At 45.3% G+C, this 19,392-nt stretch overlaps 1 pseudogene across 1 annotated transcript; it reads left to right on the plus strand.

Moving 5' to 3' along the window:
* Positions 1-1,167: 1,167 nt before the first annotated feature.
* On the plus strand, positions 1,168-1,968 carry LOC309834684 (N-alpha-acetyltransferase 50-like; annotated as a pseudogene). Its single transcript has 2 exons — positions 1,168-1,602; positions 1,773-1,968. The product of its transcript is annotated as an N-alpha-acetyltransferase 50-like (transcript).
* The last annotated feature ends 17,424 nt before the right edge of the window (positions 1,969-19,392 follow it).

Here is a 19,392-nt window from a genome sequence, read left to right on the forward strand (position 1 = left end):
ATCATGTTTCTCTAAAGCTGGGGTTTTGTCAGATGTGTGCAATGGAAGGGGAGTTGGATTAGTTATGAAAAAGATGAATCAGCCATGGGCTTCAAGCTGGATAAGAAAATAAAGACAGATGGGGCAGATGGCTAGAGAGAAGGGAGAGTTGTTTATGGATGAGAGGTCTCCATGATGTTGAAGAGCTACTGTAAGGATGTCTGTCCTTAAGAAACCAGCAGGATAGATGATAACCAAAAGGTAGAATGTTTGAATTAGCAAGTCAGTATTGCTTCTCCCCACCCCACATCCTCAAAACAACAAGCAACAGCTTCTGGATGCCATGAAGGTTTCTGGGTGGTGTCTACCACCTACACACAAGACAGTGACATATCAGAGTGCAACAGAAGCACTTAACTGAAAGAGAAGACAAATTATAACTCCTGAAATCCTTTCCGCTTGGCATTAATGTGATAGATTCTTGCATAACGAAGTATCATCTCCCAGTTGTGCCAAGTGTCCATTTTCGTGTTCTAATTCATAGTCTTGGAGCTACTCCCTATGTTAAAGCAATTTGATTTAGTTGAGACAAGATGAATGACATACACTTGAAAAGTTAAGTGAAACAATAGAAGATCCTCAAGTATGAGTGAACTGTAGTTTTTAGTGGAAAATAAAATTACTTTTTTGTGTATTTGTATTTGCATTGTCTGCAGGTGTTTGGTATGAACTGCTGCTTACAAAAGAAAACCATACACAGTTGTTTGTGTATTTCACTTTTTAAAGCATTAATATTTGTATTTTTAAAGAAAAATTTAAGGGAAACAAAAATGTTTGCACGACTGCAGAAAGCCTTGGACGAAATTTCCCCAAACTAGTTTTTTGGAGACTATTTTTGGCCATTATAGATCAAAAATGCAATCTGAAGAAAGATTTTAACAAATTAAATAACACGCTGCCATCGTTAATTTTCTTACTCTATCTCAGCATTGGGGAATTTGAAAGGAAGATACTTTAAGATAATGTACGGACAGCGCGGCGGCGTGGCCTGAGGGAGGCGAGTGCCCCGTGTGCAAGTGTGGAGAAGAGGCTGCACCAGCGCGGCGGCGGGAGGTACCCCCGCCCCCTCCGGAGACGCAGAGACGCGCTGCACTCTCGCGGCCTCGGTCACCCGCTCAGCTCCCTGCCCTAGGCGAGGAGGCCGGCTTGCCCGGTTGAGTGGCCCGAGCTCAGGGCGCGGAGAGCTCAGGGCGGCGACGACGACGGCGTTGATATCGGGGGTAACAACGGCCTCAGCTGGCGGGGAAGATGAAAGGCCGGATCGAGCTGGGAGATGTGACATCACACAATATTCAACAGCTGAAGAGATTAAACCAGGTCAACTTTCCAGTCAGCTACAATGACAAGTTCTATAAGGATGTGCTGGAGGTTGGCGAGCTAGCAAAACTTGCCTATTTCAATGATATTGCAGTAGGTGCGGTATGCTGTAGGGTGGATCCTTCACTGAATCAGAAGAGACTTTATTTACGTCATGACACTAGGATGTCTGGCACCATACGGAAGGCTAGGAGTAGGAGCTAAAGTGTTAAATCATGTCTTAAACATCTGTGAAAAAAACGGCACTTTTTTTTTTTTGCACAGGCTCCGGACGCGCAGGCTCAGCGGCCATGGCTCACGGGCCCAGCCGCTCCACGGCATGTGGGATCCTCCTGGACCAGGGCACGAACTCGTGTCCCCTACGTTAGCAGGTGGGCTCTCAACCACTGCGCCACCAGGGAAGCCCAAGATAGCAGTTTTGACAACAACTATCGGCATGTCCAGATCAGCGGTGAGTCTGCAGTTGACTTCTACAGAAAGCTTGGCTTTGAGATTATTGAGACAAAGAAGAACTATTATAAGAGGATAGAGCCCGCTGATGCTCATGTGCTGCAGAAAAACCTCAAAGTCCCTTCTGGCCAGAATGCAGATGTGCAAAAGACAGACAACTGAACAAATTACAGAGGAACTTTCTTGCACTTGCTGGTCACCAAATAAAAGAGAGGCCCACTGATTCCCCCCGCCCCCTGCTTTTTTTCTTTTAAAGCTTTCCCCCTTCCTTGTTCTTGTGTTTCTTCCTTTCAAAACTTCCTTCCCTTTCCTCTCAAAGTTTTAAACTTTTAAGGACTTATTAATCGGGTTTGGATTGTTCTAGTTTTCTTATTTTTGTGAGGTGGTTTGATTGCAGGAAGGAGAAGGTATAGATCTGTTTAGTTTCACAGTTAAGATATATGGTCCCAAAAACTTAGTGTCAATTTCAATTTGTTTTTTAATGTCCTGCTTTCACATTGAAGGGCAGAGCCTACAAAATATTGTATACTTCAAAGGACAAGCAGCAGCAGCAGCAATATCCTGTTCTCTAACTCATAGACAAGTTTAGTGTGTTTGTGGTACTTTGGGTTTTTCAAGATTTTGTGGGATACTAATCCCTATACATTGCCTTCACGCCACCTATTGTCCTTCTGAGTATTAGCTCAGGAGTTGGACCATTGTGAGCCTCCTAAGAAATACTAAGCTTATTTTGTTCTGTTAAGCAGTTATTCCTCCCTCGCTGGTGCCTGAGGGTAGGTGGGACAGTTTGAGTAGGTAGTATTATACTTTGGTCTCAGCACTTGAGTTGAGCTGCTTTTTGCTAATGAGTGGTCTGGTTGTTAGCAGGTTTATTTTTCCTGCTGTTGATGGTTAGAAGTGGCATTAACTTTTAGAGTGTGGGCTGGTGAGAGTAATATTTTTAATATCCTAGCTAGAGATGTGGCCTTTAACTGACCTAAAGAGGTTTGTTGTGATTTGCTATTTTTTCTCCTGTCCTTTTTCTTCAGTAAATCCACAATAGTTAGTCAAACCTTAAAAATGGAGTTGATGGGTCAATGGCCCTAAATAAACCTGAAGCAGGTGCTGTCTCTTGGACATATGAAAAAATACCTAGGGCTTCCCTGGTGGCGCAGTGGTTGAGAGTCCGCCTGCCGATGCAGGGCACACGGGTTCGTGCCCCGTTCCGGGAAGATCCCACATGCCGCGGAGCGGCTGGACCCGTGAGCCATGGCCACTGAGCCTGCGCGTCCAGAGCCTGCGCTCCGCAACGGGAGAGGCCACAGCAGTGAGAGGCCCGCGTACCGCAAAAAAAAATTAAAAAAAAAAACAAACCTAAAAGGAAGCTTAGATGGACTTGTGGCACAACAGACGCATTTAATGTCAGCTAATGTAGACTGTTAGAAGTGTGGCCACTGAGCATTTGATTTTAGAGGAAAGAATATCTAGACAGAATTTTTGAGAATAACATAGCTGTGCTATTGCTTATCTGTTGAAGAACATCCCAGATTTGCTTACACTCTGTGCTTGTGATATTGAGTTTAAGGATTTGGGGGTGCGGGAATTATTAAACATATTTCTTCTATTCTTGGAAAAAGCAGAAGTCTAAATAACGCAAATGTCACTGTGACCTCCTCTAGTGACAGGACTGGTTTACGCCAGGTCGTTTTCTGGCACATAGGGAGTGGTTTTAACGGGTCAATAACTTTTTGTAAGATAGAAGACATCTGAAATCTTCATATTTTCCTCCATAATCCCATCTCCAATATTTAAATTTTTCTACATTGCCAATACTGGTGGACCAAGAATGTTTTGATTAGACTTTAAAACAATGCACAGTGTTTGAATTTTCTGTCATTTGACTTTAAAAGGAAGGTTGCTTCAGAATATTTATCCTCTTATGTAAATTCTGGCATAAAAGTTTCATCTCTTCAACTATGTGGAATGGCAAGATTACTTTACACAATGTTTATGCACGTTTTATAATCTTAAGTTCTTATTTGAGAATGTAAAAATACAAGGTACGATCGACTTCAACAGTCTTAATTGAGTGCCAAGAATAATATAGAAAAGGAAGATAGCTGATAAATGAGTTTATAGGGCTGTAATCTTAAGATAGTAAAAATGTAGAAAGACCGTGCTGGTTTCTTGGGTATCAGTTTCTTAAGCAGTCCAAATCTAAGCTTAGAAGAAAAGTTTAGCTTTAAGCACCTTTACCTTCATGCATAAGCTTCAGCTTGCTCTTGCCAAGAGAAGAGTGTTTGAGTTACAGAAGGCATAATTAGTTGGAAAATTCAGCCTTTTTGTAAACTTCACATATCAAAATAGATTTTGATATATAAATGACTTTTGTGAGATGATACTGCCTCTATTTCTATAACCATTTCACCTGGACTATCTAATCAGTCCTATGAATATATCCCTAAATGTGGTTAATGAAAACCGAATAGCTGCCTCATGACAATTAAGTACATATTATTTATGGAGGAAAAAATATTAAATTTTGAATTGAGTGTGTAGGCTCCCTGTCATTTTAGTGATTCTTTTTCCACATTAGTCACTGACTTTAACCTAACGTGTAAGTGTTTGTAAAGGGTGAATTGTCCTATATCCAACTTACATGAAATAATTCCATCCACTTATGGAGGAGGAGGATGTAGAAGACGTACAAGCTGGGCTCTAGTTCATGTGCCTGTGAGTCAGTAAAGATTGAAATAATGTCCCATGTTGAGTCGGTTATTTTGAAATATGATAAAAATTATCGTTGAGGTAAAACAATTCTATTAACTGGAAGATCACAGGATATATCCACCATATTTTTCAGGGCAGATAGTTTTTTCTGTGGGGCAAATAGGTAAAAATTATATTGTATGGTAATTGCATTTAGGTTCTAAAGAAAAGAATCTGCAGAGAAATCTATGCAATATATAATTTGTCCAGGTTAGTTTTCATTTGCAGAAAGAATTCTGAAATATCCTCAAAGTAGTTTATTCATCAACTGAAAGTCCTCCAAAGAAAGAACTATTGGGAAACCATGACATATGGGGTGGAAAAGAAAAAGCTCCCTCAGTTTTTTGGAGGGAATAACTTTAAAAATACTTAAAGAGCTGAGTTTACTTGGTGCAGTTAAGATTTAAACTTGTTGATTTTAACATGGCTGTTATATCTGAAATAAACTTACATGATGTTCTGGTAAAAAAAAAAAAGATAATGTATGAATCTTGATCTTGCTTTTAAGAGAGAGTGAAACTCATGATATTGGTGAAAGAAACTTTCATAATGAAATTCAAATATTTTGTGCTATTTTCTGTAAAATAATTAATGATATACAACCTAACCCCATCAAAATGTTATAAATTAAACATGATGAATTGAACTCATGATAAATCATGATCATATGAACATGGTATGTTAGACTGACAGTTCATTTCCAATCTAAGTATTGCTTTAAGAATTTAATTGACAATTCCAGTTGTTCCAACCTCAGCCAAACATAGTTTCTTCATTTTGAAATTAATGAAAAACACCCTAAGAACCACAATGTCCCCAGAAGTTTGTCTAAGTCATCATTACTGTCAATAGAACACAAATTATGTGAAAGTCTTGATTATAACAGCATAATTAATAATTTACTTAAATGAAGGCAAGAAGATTAACTTTCATGGAGTAAATATAATTTATGAATTTTGTATCAGTTCATTTTATTACCTATCCAAATAACAAGCTCATAGAAAGAACACCCAGCATTCACAAAAAATAGTTAAATTCAGTCGTCTTTCAAATTTTACCATCACTTTATACATTTTTTAATCTTGTCATCATATAAAGGTATATTTGTCAAGGAAAGGGGATAGTATATGTGTTATTTAACATTCTGTTAGCTGGATGGATAACATGTCAATATTTGGACACAGAGATGAGCCTTCATCTGTACTCTTGCAGCGAATATTAGAAATGGGCCTGGTGAGGAGGCCATGCAAAGGAGGACATACAAAGCTACAGGGCTGGAAGGGCCATTCGCACAGGTGCTGGTGTTTCCCTCATGGGAATGATGGCAGGGGCTGACGTGGAGATAACGGGAATCTGGAAACGAAAGTGATGAGAGTGCTAATGACCAGGAGGTGGTCACGATGAGGGGGTGGGGTAGAAAACTCCAATGGTGTGAGCCTCAGTGGAGCTCACGAGGGGCAAGGGAAGGAATGGAATGGAACAAGGAGGACACCAACGCCACCTCCCCATCAGAGGAACACAGGCAACAAGAAATGTGTCCCTTTGGGAGGTCACAGGGAAGCTGAGCTCAGGGGAGAGCTAAGTCTGGGTTAAGGCAATGACGTGGAGGGAATATTTGAAGGAAAAATACATGAAAGAATATGCTGATCATGGAACAAGTATTCTAGAAGGCACAGTGAAAGGGATTATGAAGGAGGAAAGGGGTGAAGGATTGTGTCAGGGGAGAAGATTACAGAGAAGTTTGGAGATGAGAATTAGAAGTTTATTAAAAGTTATCAGGCTTCCCTGGTGGCGCAGTGGTTGAGAGTCTGCCTGCCGATGCAGGGCACACGGGTTCGTGCCCCGGTCCGGGAGAATCCCACATGCCGCGGAGCGGCTGGGCCCGTGAGCCATGGCCGCTGAGCCTGCACATCCGGAGCCTGTGCTCCACAACGGAAAAGGCCACAACAGTGAGAGGCCCGTGTACTGCAAAAAATAAAAAAAAGTTATCGCTCGCACCTAGAGTGATAAAATGGCATTGAAAGGTCCAGTGCATCCAATCCCGATGGAGTCTTAGGGGACGGGAACATCTGGTCCTAACATAGTTCAGCTGTGGCCTGGAAGTAAGGGCCTTCCTGGGATTGAAATTCAGGACTGGCCCTCCGCCATCAGCCAGCACCAGCAGGTGCCATGGACATAAACATGGTTGGCAGCGGGGAGCACAAAACACCTGGTTCTTCATGGCCAGTCAATCCAAGCAATTCTCATCAGCATTCCAGGTGGCTGGACCAAGATGCGTCATGATCTTGGGGCCAGTACTCAATGGATTAGCCCTGGGCAGGGCCCAGAGCCTTTTAAAGGCCACACTGATCATCTGGTAGCAGCCCACATCCACCTTGTCATGTTTAAGAAGGGACAGACATAAATGGGCCTCAACTCCATCTGTTTTGCACACAATTGGCACTTGCATACATTATACCCCAAATTGCCTTTCATATTCTAAACCCAAACATTTCCAGGTTTGGCACAGTTGTGCCTCCTGTCAGCCAGCTGGTCAGTTTAGGCAGCTCCCTTTCATTATCTGGTCAACAGTATACGTTTATGAGAATTGCATGTTTTTGCTGTATTGTTTTGTAAAAATGAGTGGAAAATGGAAAACTGGATGAACTGATACTAGTGATTTTTAGAAAGCTGTGAAGTTAATCCCGTTTAGACATAGATGGAAACGATTAGGTGCCGCAGGAAGTCTAATCTCTGCTGGTCAGTCACTGGACTTCAGCCAGTTACGTGTTTAATTGCAAAATAAAAGAACAAAATGAAATTCAAAAGGCAACAGAATATCATCAAGGAGTGTTAAAAAGGACAGTTGTGATTGAGGATTTTATGGTATTTTTAGCTTTCTGAGAATGGAACAGCCTTTTATAACTTTGTGGGTCCAATGTTCAACTTCATGCATACAGTTGTCCCAGCATCTTGAAGAACACGTTTTGTAGGGAAGCGGAGGCTGCCTGGGCTGTCAGCAGAGATTCAAAATGGAAACCTCTCTCCTGGAGCACAGTGTCTCCAAGGTGATCGCTTAAGCATCATTCTGGAGGCTTTGACAGGAGAGACAGGCAGCCTGGTATGGCAGAACACTAGAGTTTGGGTCAGAAAGATAATACCACCTTAGAGGGAGCATTTCCTGAGGTGCTGAGGGCCAGTCCCATTCTCTCTGATACCCTCTTCCCAAGGCAGAGCTCTCGATATTCCCCAGAGGCAACGTGGGCAGCTTGGCCACCCTCATAGCCATACGCACGTCTCTCTCATCCTCCAGTCAGCTTGCCTCCTCCGTCATCTTCTAAACAGTCCTCTCTTTAACCACTCTTTTTTTTAAATTTATTTTTGGCTGCATTGGGTCTTCATTGGTACGCGTGGGCTTTCTCTAGTTGCGTCAAACGGGGGCTGCTCTTCGTCCCGGTGCGCGGGCTTCTCATTGCGGTGACTTCTCTTGTTGCGGAGCACAGGCTCTAGGCGCGCGCGGGCTTCAGTAGTTGTAGCACGTGGGCTCAGCATTTGTGGCCTGAGGGCTCTAGAGCGCAGGCTCTGTAGTTGTGGCGCACGGGCTTAGTTGCTCCGCGACATGTGGGATCTTCCCGGACCGGGGCTCGAACCCATGTCCCCTGCATTGGCAGGCAGATTCTTAACCACTGTGCCACCAGGGAAGTCCCTCTTTAACCGCTCTTTTCCATCCTTTTTCCCTGCCTTGCTGTGCCTTATATTGCCAACGCCACCTACAAGCAAAACTAAAGCTTAGCCCTCAGGAAAACAGAGATCGCAGACAACTGATGGAAAGTCAAGAAGCAATGATTGGCAGCTGGATTCCCTTGATCATAATATTGCAGACCCAGGCTGGGTCCAGCCAGATCCTCCTAGGGCATGGGCACACTGGCTCCAGGCAAGGACAGTTGGTAGCCTAACCAACAGCCACTCCCTCTCCCCACAGATCTACTAAGTGGCTGGCAGGTTTCAGGCAACCATGGGCTCTACAAAATGAGTCTTGACTTGCCCAAGCCAATCATGGTGATTCCTCAGGAACAGTGGTTGACTTAGGAATGGGCCTGGGTGGCAGTCCTTCCAAGGAGTCATGATTAATCTACTGGAGACTCAAGGGACGCAAGGAAGGCATGTCCTCTCCTAGGGACATGGGAAAGCTTGGAGATGCAGCAACGGTCGCACAACCACAAACCTGAGGTTAGAAGCCAACATGCTGAAACTAGTAGAGCAGGAAGATGGAATGAGCCTGGGTGTTTCGCAAGTAAATTAACTAACCCTGGAACTGCCTTACCTCCATACGTCTTATCACGTGAGACTTTAAGTCCCCTTGAGGTTCGAGCCTCTTTCGGTTGGATCCTCTATTACACGCAGCTGAAATCACCCTGCTACAACAGCTCAGTAACATCTGGTGGCCCTTGTCATCGATGGGGTACCAGGTCCAAATCTGCACCAGGCTGGGGGTGCCCTGGGAATTTAGTCCCATCACCACCACCCTAGACCTGTGGGTAAAATGCAAGTGAACAAGTGGGAAATTATACATTTCCTTGAGGCCGGGAAAAGTGTCAAAGCACTTTACAATCAAATCTAATTGAAAACAGCAGCTCTTTAATCTAAATTTACAACATAATCAGCCTTCTGGTTAACTAATTATAATTAAATTAGATTGGCAGTGTATTTCATATTTGCTAACTAAAAGCACCAAAAGAAAAAGCTGCATTTGGAAACCGCTGTGTCTCTTTATTCCCTATGAACACCAAGTGTGAAAGGAAGCTCCCTGAGCTGTAAATTTGGAAACCTGGGTTCTAATCCTGCCTCTGCTCAAACTGGCTGTGTGCCTTTAGGTGAGCCCCTTAGCCCCTCTGAGTCTTCTTGTTTGTAGGATTCCAATCAAACACAAAGTGTCATCGTTGATTCATTTTACCTGTTCTTGAGCATCATGTAACTAAAATCACAGACGATGCACTTTTTTGTGGGTCTAGTTAGAAACCTACTACAATTTTTAAGGGTATTTTATTGCCAAAGAAATGATGAGCCCAAACTAGCAAAGATTTTGACTGTTCAAGCATTAAACCACCCTCAGGCCCTCAAGATTGCACAGGCAGGAAGTTGGCTTGTGCAAGCTGTACAGCCTCTAAATAGGGCAAACTTCCCCAACATTCACTTTATTTTTTTTAAATTTTATTTATTTATTTATTTTTGGATCTGTTGGGTCTGTTGCTGCGTGCAGGCTTTCTCTGGTTGCGGCGAGTGGGGGCTACTCTTCGTTGTGATGGGCAGGCTTCTCATTGTGGTGGCTTCTCTTGTTGTGGAGAACAGGCTCTAGGCGTGCGGGCTTCAGTAGTTGCGGTGTGTGGGCTTGTGGCTCGCGGGCTCTAGAGCGCAGGCTCAGTAGTTGTAGTGCACGGGCTTAGTTGCTCTGCAACATGTGGGATCTTCCCGGACCAGGGCTCGAGCCCATGTCCCCTGCACTGGCAGGTGGATTCTTAACCACGGTGCCACCAGGGAGGCCTGACATTCACTTTAGATGTGGCCCAGGAGATAATAATCAAGGAGAAATCTCCCAGAGGGTGGAGTCAGCCATAAAGATCAACGGACCAGGGAGCTCCTCCCAGAAATCAGAATAGGGCGTAATGAAGGAACTTCTCCACCCATGGGCCCACCTTCTCAGTGCCTGCAGGAGCTCATAATTGCCAGGGGCCAGGAGCTGCTCCATAAGCTAGGCTTCCCCTTTCTGAATACAAGTTGGTACTACAGTCATGCTGTTTCTGCTCTACCTCTGTGTATTGGGTATGGAGGTGGAGGGATTCAGATAGTTTTTAGTTTATATGTCACTAAAGCAAGAGAAGCCACCTCCAAACTCAAGGGAGGACCGCACATCCTCAGCTCTGAGCTGGGTACAACGACCTGAGAGGTCTTCAGATTATCTCCTTTGGGGAGGAGATGAGTGTGTTCTGGGGGAAGGAGGAAGAAAAGTGCACACAGATGTTTAGCTGGTCACCAATGATACGTGACCCCCTCCTGGACTGTGGAGTTTTCACTGGGGAGCAGCAGCTGCCCTGCTAGGGATTTTTGTTTAATTGACACGAAATTCACATAACATACAATTAACTGTTTTAAAATGTACCATTCAGTGGCATTTAGTCCATTCACAATGTTGTGCTGCCACCCTCTATATCAAGTTCCAAAATATTTTCGTCATCCCCAAAGAAAGCTCTGTACCTATTTTTTTTTTTTTTTTTGGTACGCGGGCCTCTCACTGTTGTGGCCTCTCCCATTGCGGAGCATAGGCTCCGGACGCGCAGGCTCAGCGGCCATGGCTCACGGGCCCAGCTGCTCCGCGGCATGTGGGATCTTCCCGGACCAGGGCACAAACCTGTGTCCCCTGCATCGGCAGGCGGACTCTCAACCACTGTGCCACCAGGGAAGCCCAGCTCTGTACCTATGAAACAATTACACCCCATTCCTTCGTCTTTCCAGCTCCTGGAAACCACCGATCTGCTTTCTGTCTCTATGAATTTACCTATTGGGGATATTTCTTACAAGAGGAATCATTCAACATGTGGCCTTTTGTGTTTGGCTTCTTTCGCTTTGCACAATGTTTTCCGTGCTCATCTGTGTTGTAGCCTGTGTCAGTACTTCATTCCTTTTTATGACTGAATAGTATTCTATTGTATGGATTTACCACAAGTTGCTTTTTGTTGTTGCTGTTGTTTTTGTTTTGTTTTTAATTTTCATTGAAGTGTAGTTGATTTAACAATGTTGTGTTAGTTTCAGGTGTACAGCAAAGTGAATCAGTTACATATATACATATACCCACTCTTTTTTTTCTTTAGTTTCTTTTCCCATATAGGCCATTACAGAATATTGAGTAGAGTTCCCTGTGCTATACAGCAGGTTCTTATTAGTTATCTATTTTACATATAGTAGTGTGTATATGTCAGTCCCAGTCTCCCAATTTATCCCTCCCCCCGCCTTATCCCCTGGTAACCATAAGTTTGCTTTCTACATCTGTGACTATTTCTACCACAAGTTGTTTATCCATTCATTGGTTGATAGGCATTTGGGCTGTTTCCACCTTTTGGCTACTGTGAATAATGCTGCAATGAACATTCGTGTACAAGAATTTGTTTGAAAATCTATTGTCAATTCTTTTGGGTATACACCTTGGAGTGAAATTGCTGGGTCAGGTAGTAACTGTTACTTTTTGAGGAACCGCCATATTGTTTTCCACAGCGTCAGCCCTCTTGCATTTTGGTGCGATTGTGTGACTGACAACTTAGTCTCTACAATGGCAAGTGGGTGGAAGGGATCTTCATCACATCTGGGCAGGAGTATTTCCCCCCAGTCTCAGCCTACTCAGTGGACTCCAGAGTTGCACAGGAGGGAGGAACCATAAGATGGAGGAATCTGGGTGCCTCGATGAAGGCTGCCTGACCAGGAACACCCACACACCATGGTGTAAACAAGAAATAAACATCTATTGTGTTAAAGCACTAAGGTTTCTAGGTTTACCTGTCCCAGCAGCTGGCGCTGTCTTAACTATTTCCTGAATATCCAGACCTCACTGGCTTCTTCGTTGCCTCTGAAATCTTAAGTGCCACAGGGCCCACTCCATCTCTCACCTAGAATTATCGCCTTGTGTGGCTGGTTCCCTTTCTAGTGAGAGTTTATCTCATCTCTGCAGGGAGAATATGGGGCCAGAGTTTCATGCCTGGGTCAGAACCTGGCACCCCCACATGTTACTTTGTGATCTCAGGCAAATTATATAGTATTTCAGGGCCTCAATTTTTTCATCTACAAAATGGGTAGAATAATTGTACCTATCTCAGAGTTCTTGCAAATATTTTACATATTTATACATATTTTAAAAGGTAATGCAGGCAAAGTGCTCAGAGGCGTTCCTGATACACAGCGAGAGCTCTCAGTTTCTACGGTTCCATCTCCCTCCTCAGCCTTGCAGTGCATGGCGGCTAGCAGATGTGATCATTGAATCAGTCTGGTCCTCAGGCCTTCAGATGAGCCGAATCAGATGAGGAGCTTTGGGAAAGGTTCCTGCCCTCTCCCCCAGGCACCTGGATCAGAATCCCAGGGTTGGGCTTAGGAATCTAAGATTCTAATAATCAGCCAGGTTCGGCACCCTAGGGGAGACCCCACTGGGCTGGCGAGGAAGTAGGGAGAAAAGGCCAATCTCGGCCTAACGTAGTCATCCCCCTGCAGCCACAAGACTTCCTCCTCCCTCATTCAAGCCCTTGCTCAAGATCCCTTCCTTGGAGGGGTAGCTGCCTCCCTCCATCCCCTTCCTCATCCTTCGTAGCACTTTTCACTACCCGACCTGGAGTGTGTGTTTATTGTTCATCATCTGTCTCCCCGACCCCTTGAGGCACGGGGCGGTGACTAGCGCATATGGTGAAGAAGAGAATGAACCAGCCTCTATTGAATCTGCCATTCCCATCCCTTAACAAGGTGTGGGGCAGATCTCAGAGCTTTCAGGTCCCTTTCCTTATTAAAACCCAGCCCAGTCTGGTTTAGAGCTCTAATCTCTCATCTGATTCCAAGGTCACCCCTTCCCCATCACGATTGGACTTGGGGCTCTGGGGACTTGAAAGGGGACAGGCAGTCTGCTTGATACCTCCTCCCCCCAACACACCTGAGAGTGAAGGGGAGCCTGGTGTGACTTGGAGATAACCCTCCACTCCCTCAGGTTGTCAGTGGTTGGGGGCTGGGAGTCAGCAATTCAAGGGAAAGGGGCGGGGGTCACATCTCCTAGTGTAGCTGGTGCTTTGCAGTCCTCTCTGGGTTAGTAGGTGTCGCTGGTCTGGCTGACCCTCGCTGGGAGCAGCTTCTAGATGCCAGTGCCTTGGGTTGCTGCAGGCATGGGTTCCCCTGGATGTTCCCGAGTGAGCAATCCAGTTCTACTCCACCACACCTAAGCTGCCCCCACTGGCAGTTATACTCACAGCCTCTTGCTACTGGGGTCCTTTTGTCTGGAGGCAGCCACCTCCCACTGTGTCCCCTGGACGCCTGAGAAACTCACACACGTGGGTGTTCAGGGCACACATGGGTAGACAGGCACCTGCCCTAGACCTGCCGTTTCTCTCCAGCCCTCTTCTCCCCTGCTCAGTGGGACTGATCTGGAGATCGGCACGTCCAGGGACTGAGCACTACCCGATCGGGATGGAGTGCCTCCCCGCCCCGCAAGTCCCCATAAGGGATTCTTCTGCAACCCTTGACTGCACAGTGAGGGTAGAAACACAAAGGAGCAACCGCCCTCCCCCCACCACACCTTGGGGAGGAAAGGAAGCTGCCCCTTGTGACCCTCCCTCACACAGCCCAATATGGTGACTCTGTGTCCTCATCAGCCTTGGGCCCAGAGCCAAAGGACAAGGTCCCAATTTACAGCCTGTCCCAACAATCCCCTGAGCAAAGCTTCCAGGTTTGGAGGCCCTGCCAAGTGCAATGAGTTCATGAATCTTGTAAAAGCCAGGCTCCTAACAGAGCCATGGGAGTAAAATTATTGGTTCCTCCCTCCCCTCCTTCCTTCTTCAGTTCTCCAGGGGCTGAAGGAATATAAACTGACTTTTAAAGAAAGGAGTGACCCTTAAAAAAAGGAGCAGGATCTTCCCTACTTCCTGATGGCTAGAAGGTGGACCTGATGGACATGATGGCTGGAGCTACAGCAACTATCTTGGGCTATGAAGTAGACTCTACATGATAAAGATGCCAGAGCCACAGAGTAGAAGGAGTATGGCTTCTTCACAATCATGGAACTGCCTTTCCAACCCTGGGCTATTTGAGTCTACTTACATAAGAGAGAAATATACCTTACTATATTCAACCAATCTTTTCAAACTTTCTTTCTCTTACAGCCAAAACTCATGCAGATAGTCTGGCTCTAAGCTTGAAGTCTCTCTTTATTGGAAAAATTATTTTCTTGAGATAACCAGGATGAAAAGATAAATGCAAAGGAAATGACTTTTGCATTATGATCTGCTATTCTTTAAACATGTTTGTGTGCTACTTCACGTTATTTCTCCTGCCATGAGTGGTACCTGCCTCATGCTTTAGAATAAACTCACAGATTCCAAAGTCAGCCAAACCCAGCTTAGAATTTGGTTTCTAAGATTTCCCCAGCTGTGTAACCTTGAGCAGGTTACCCAACATTTCTGAACTGCAGTCCCCTGTTCTATTCAATAAGAATAATAGTCTGTCTTGAAGAGTTCACCTAACAAATTTTTATTGAACATCCACTTTCTGCATGACATTAAGCTGGAGATACCATAGAGAAAAAAAAAAAAGCGCCTTGGAAAAAAAAAAAAAAACCAAGGGCCTTGAAGTCCAGTGAGGGAGAGATGATAAAGGAAGCAAATAAATAAGCAAACAAAATAATCACAGTAACCAGTTTACCGTAACGGAGAATAACAGAGTGTGGGAGCCCTGGGAACTGGGAAATCCTCCCCTTTGAGGGCTAAAAGACAAACCTCAGGTAAAGCTCTGAGCGCACGCACTAGTTACTATTATAGCCCTCACCTGGAATCTTCCACACCTGCTTGCCTCACGGGGAGTATTAACAAAGCCAAAGACCAGCCCCATACTCCATGTAGCTTGTGCACAGCTCCTACCAGGGTAATCCAATCTGTGCTTTTTCTGTCCATCTGAGGATGGAGAGACGGAGGCTGGGCAGAGGGCTCACACAGACTGCCAGGAGGGAAAGCTATTGGCTGCGGACCCTACGTGGCACACACCCGCCACTGAGCTGGCTTTGTCCCTGGGCCTAATGGGCACCACCTGGGTCCCAGGGATGGCAACTGGCATCAATTAGCTCTCATTGAGCCCAAGCTGGAGCAGCACCCTGGATCCCATCCCGGTTAGTGGCATCGGGGACCGCCAGCTCCTGGGCTGTGTGTCGTTTACTCCTAACAGCCTCCATTGGTGACCCCTTTTCCATCAGGCAGGACCCACCAGGCCCACAGCTGTCATTATCATGAGAAACCTGGTTCTCAGAGCTAAGTGATCAGATCCCATCCACCACTATGTGCCTGGAGGCGCTGGGTGTGTGCGCTGTGGACAACTTAAGCAACAGAGGGACTCTGAAAATTCCCTTTCTGGCATTCCTCCTTAGAATTTCAGGCAGTACAGAAAGATAGGCAGTCCAAAATTGGAGGGACTGCATACAGCCTAAGCCTAAGCAGACCTGTGGGAATCTTCCTCAGCTGTTTCCAGGTGCCTGGTCTTGGGCAACGTACTTAACCTCCCTAAGCCTTGGTTGCCCCATCTTAAAATGAGCATAGTAATCATAATACCTACCCTAAATTCGGGGGGAGGGGGAGGAGTAAGTAAAAGAATCCACTTTTAGGAAATGTGTGTTTTCTTTGACCCATCTTCTTCACTCCACAAATGTTTCTGAGCATCTAATATGTGTGAGGCTCTGTTCTAGACTTGGGAAATGCAAAGACAAATAACAAAGCTGGAAGGACTGTTGAAAGTCATCTCATCTGGTGACCGTCCATTTTTAGACTGCAATGCATCTAAACTGGGCGAAAGGCCCTATGATCTACCTACCCCACTAGCTATCACTTAGCTTACGCCGGGTAACGAACAAACCGTTCCAAAACTCGGTGACTTCCAGCAATAAACGTTTCTACTTTCTCATGACTCTGTGGGATACCCAGGCAGTTCTTCTGGTCTGGGCCAGTCTGGCCAGAGCTGGGTGGGCCAAGTTGGCTCCACGCACAGGTCCTGGGCCTCAGCTGGGACGTCTGCAGCTGCTCTCCCTGTGGTCTCAGAGCCTCCGGGAGGCTATTGGTGGGCTTGTTCACTAGGTACCAGAAGCCCCACAGTAAGAGAGGAGGCAAGCTCCAACTCACCAGCACTTTCCCAGCCTCTGCCTGTGACACATTAGCTATTGTTCCATTGGCCAAAGCAAGTCACAAGGCCAAGGCCAGGGTCTGTATGGGAGGGGACCGCCTAAAGGCATGGAATGAGGGAAGCACGAACAAATGGGGGCTGTCACTGCTACAGTCAACTACTCTGAGCCATTTCCACTTTCCAGAGGAAAAAGAATTTGATGATAAAGAATCAGAGAAGGAATACGTGGCAACCACGTATTATGTACTTCAGTGACCCCCAAATGCCTATGATCACTTATCCCTGCATTAGTCAGCTCCAGCTGCCGTAACAGAATACCACAGACGCGGGGGTGGGGTGAGGGGCTTAAAGAACACAAATTTTCTTCTCACACTTCTGGAGACTGGAAGTCTGAGATCAGGGTGCCACCACGACTGGGTTCTGCTGAGATCTCTCGTCCTGGCTTGCAGATGACCGCCTGCTCGATGTGAGCTCACGTGGCCTTTCCTCCGTGTGTGTGTGCATGGAGAGAAAGAGAGCTCTCTCCTCTTCCTGTAAGGCCACCAATCTATTAGATTAGGACTCCATCCTCATGACCTCATTTAACCTTGATTACCTTCTAAAAGTCCTAATTCCAAATCCAGTCATGATGGGGGTTAGGGCAATTCAGTCCATAGCAGTCCCTAATTTTTTAAAATTTTGCATCTCTAATATACGCATATTTACGTATACATTATACACACACTCTATTAAACAGAAAATTTAAGCAGATGAGTTAAAGGTAAAAAGTAATATTTTAAGTGTTAATTTTGATGACTCTATACTATTAATTACTAATATTCCAAGGCACAATATACACTAAGGGTGAGTTTCATCATTAACGACACTGCACGTAAAGCCATCTTTCAAGTAACCTTCTTGATAATTTTAGATTGGGGGGCAAGGGGACTGACTTCTTGTCCGATCGCATTTTTACCTCGTGATGTGCTAATAATACAGAGTTCATACCACCACATCAGCTAATGTTTTTGGTTTTTACCAGGTTTTATAGTGGTTTTGGTTTTGGTTTTATAGTGGTTTTGGTTTTGGTTTTATAGTGGTTTTTACCACTATTAGTATTGTCTTCAATCCTCAGTCTCTCTACAATAATCTATTAAAACCATTTTTCCATTTTAGAGGGATTAGTTTAGCTAAAGCTAGATTGCATAATTTGTAAATCCACTTACCCAAGCACATGTCGAGCACAATACCTCAAATTCCCCTGGGAGGTAATGCATATGTGAGGTTACTTCCATCAGCCTCTCATTGTGAAGCCCTTGAAAGGCCTACCTGTGCCATGGGTGACATCGGACCCTTTGACATTCCACTGAAGGAAGTTACTAGTGCTGATCTGAACTTCAAAAGATTAGGAAAGTATAATTGCGTTATTTTTTTTTTTTTTGCCCCAAAGTTTCACTTTTTCCCCACAACCCAATTGTGTTGATCACCCCACTTGGGGACCAATGATTTGTTTTGTAAAGACGAATATGAGGTTTCACACATGATACTAAGATTTAAATTTATTTATTTATTTTTGGCTGCATTGGGTCTTCATTGCTGCGCGCAGGCTTTCTCTAGTTGCAACGAGCAGGGGCTACTCTTCGTTATGGTGCATGGTCTTCCCATTGCGGTGGCTTCTCTTGTTGCGGAGCACGGGCTCTAGGCGCGCGGCCTTCAGTAGTTGTGGCTCGCGGGCTCTAGAGAGCAGGCTTCAGTAGTTGTGGCGCATGGGTTTAGTTGCTCCGCGGCATGTGGGATCTTCGAGGACCGGGGATCAAACCCTTGTCCCCTGCGTTGGCAGGCAGGTTCTTAACCACTGCGCCACCAGGGAAGTCCAATACTAAGATTTAAAATGATGCCTTATACCCAAACTTGGTGGCTTAAAAGAACAGAAATTTATTCTCTCACAATTCTGGAGGCTGGGGATCTGAAACCAAGGAGTGGGCAGGGCCCTGCTCCCTCTGGCGGCTCCAGGGAGAGTCCTTCCTAGACTCCTCCAGCTTCCAATGTCGTCAGCATTCCTTGGCTTGCATCACCCCGCAATGTCTTCACATTGGCTTTTCCCCCATGTGTTTGTCTTCTCCTCTGTGTGCCCTTTACCAGGACATTCGTCATTGGATATAGGGCCTACCCAGATAATTCAGGATGATCTCCTCATCTCAGAACCCTTAATTACATCTGCAAAGCCCCCATTTCCAAATAAGGTCCCATTTGCAGGTTTTAAGGGTCACCATTCAACCCAATGCACACATCCTTCCCACAATTTTAATGGATGCAGTGGGGCCCAGAAGGGGAGTCGGGGCACAGTGTGGACCAGCTTCTGTCTCTCCCTCCCTCATGGACCTGCAGAGCTTCTCTGAACACAGTGCTTCTCTACAGAACCCTTCCCCTGGGAAAGCAGCCCTTCCTGGCTGTCCTTCATAATTAACTCATGTCTTCCCATGTGAAGGAAACGCCTGAGGCTTAGAAATGCAATTTCTTGCCGTTTAAGGGCCATTAAGGCTCCTTCCTCCTTCCTCCTGCCTTTCCACTACCATTTCCACGCATTTCTCCTCTAGGACTCTGCAAAGCATTCTCTCGGAAACCACCAGCCTGGTTTCTGATTTCCAAGGAAGGAGACAGCTATTGGGGTTTTATCCTTGGGGTTTTACTGGGCACAACAGCAACAAAGCCTGGCCAGCCCCAGGGCAGAGCTCTGGCCAACAGGGAAGGGAAGAGTGGACTGGGGACCTTGCATCTTGGCCTCAGAGTCTAACCGCTTTCAAGTTCAGCTAGGTGTTTGCCCTATGATCAAGGTGGCTGTATTTAGCAAACAAGAATGCAAGATACCCAGCTGAATGTGTATTTTGGATAGACGATGAGTAGTTTTTTAGTCTTTTTAGTATACTTGTTCATCATGCTTATTTAAAAATCTATTTAAGATGCAATATTTGGAGCATACTT

This window comes from Grampus griseus, assembly GCF_964374135.1.
Source record: "Grampus griseus genome assembly, chromosome: 16".
NCBI lineage: Eukaryota > Metazoa > Chordata > Mammalia > Artiodactyla > Delphinidae > Grampus > Grampus griseus.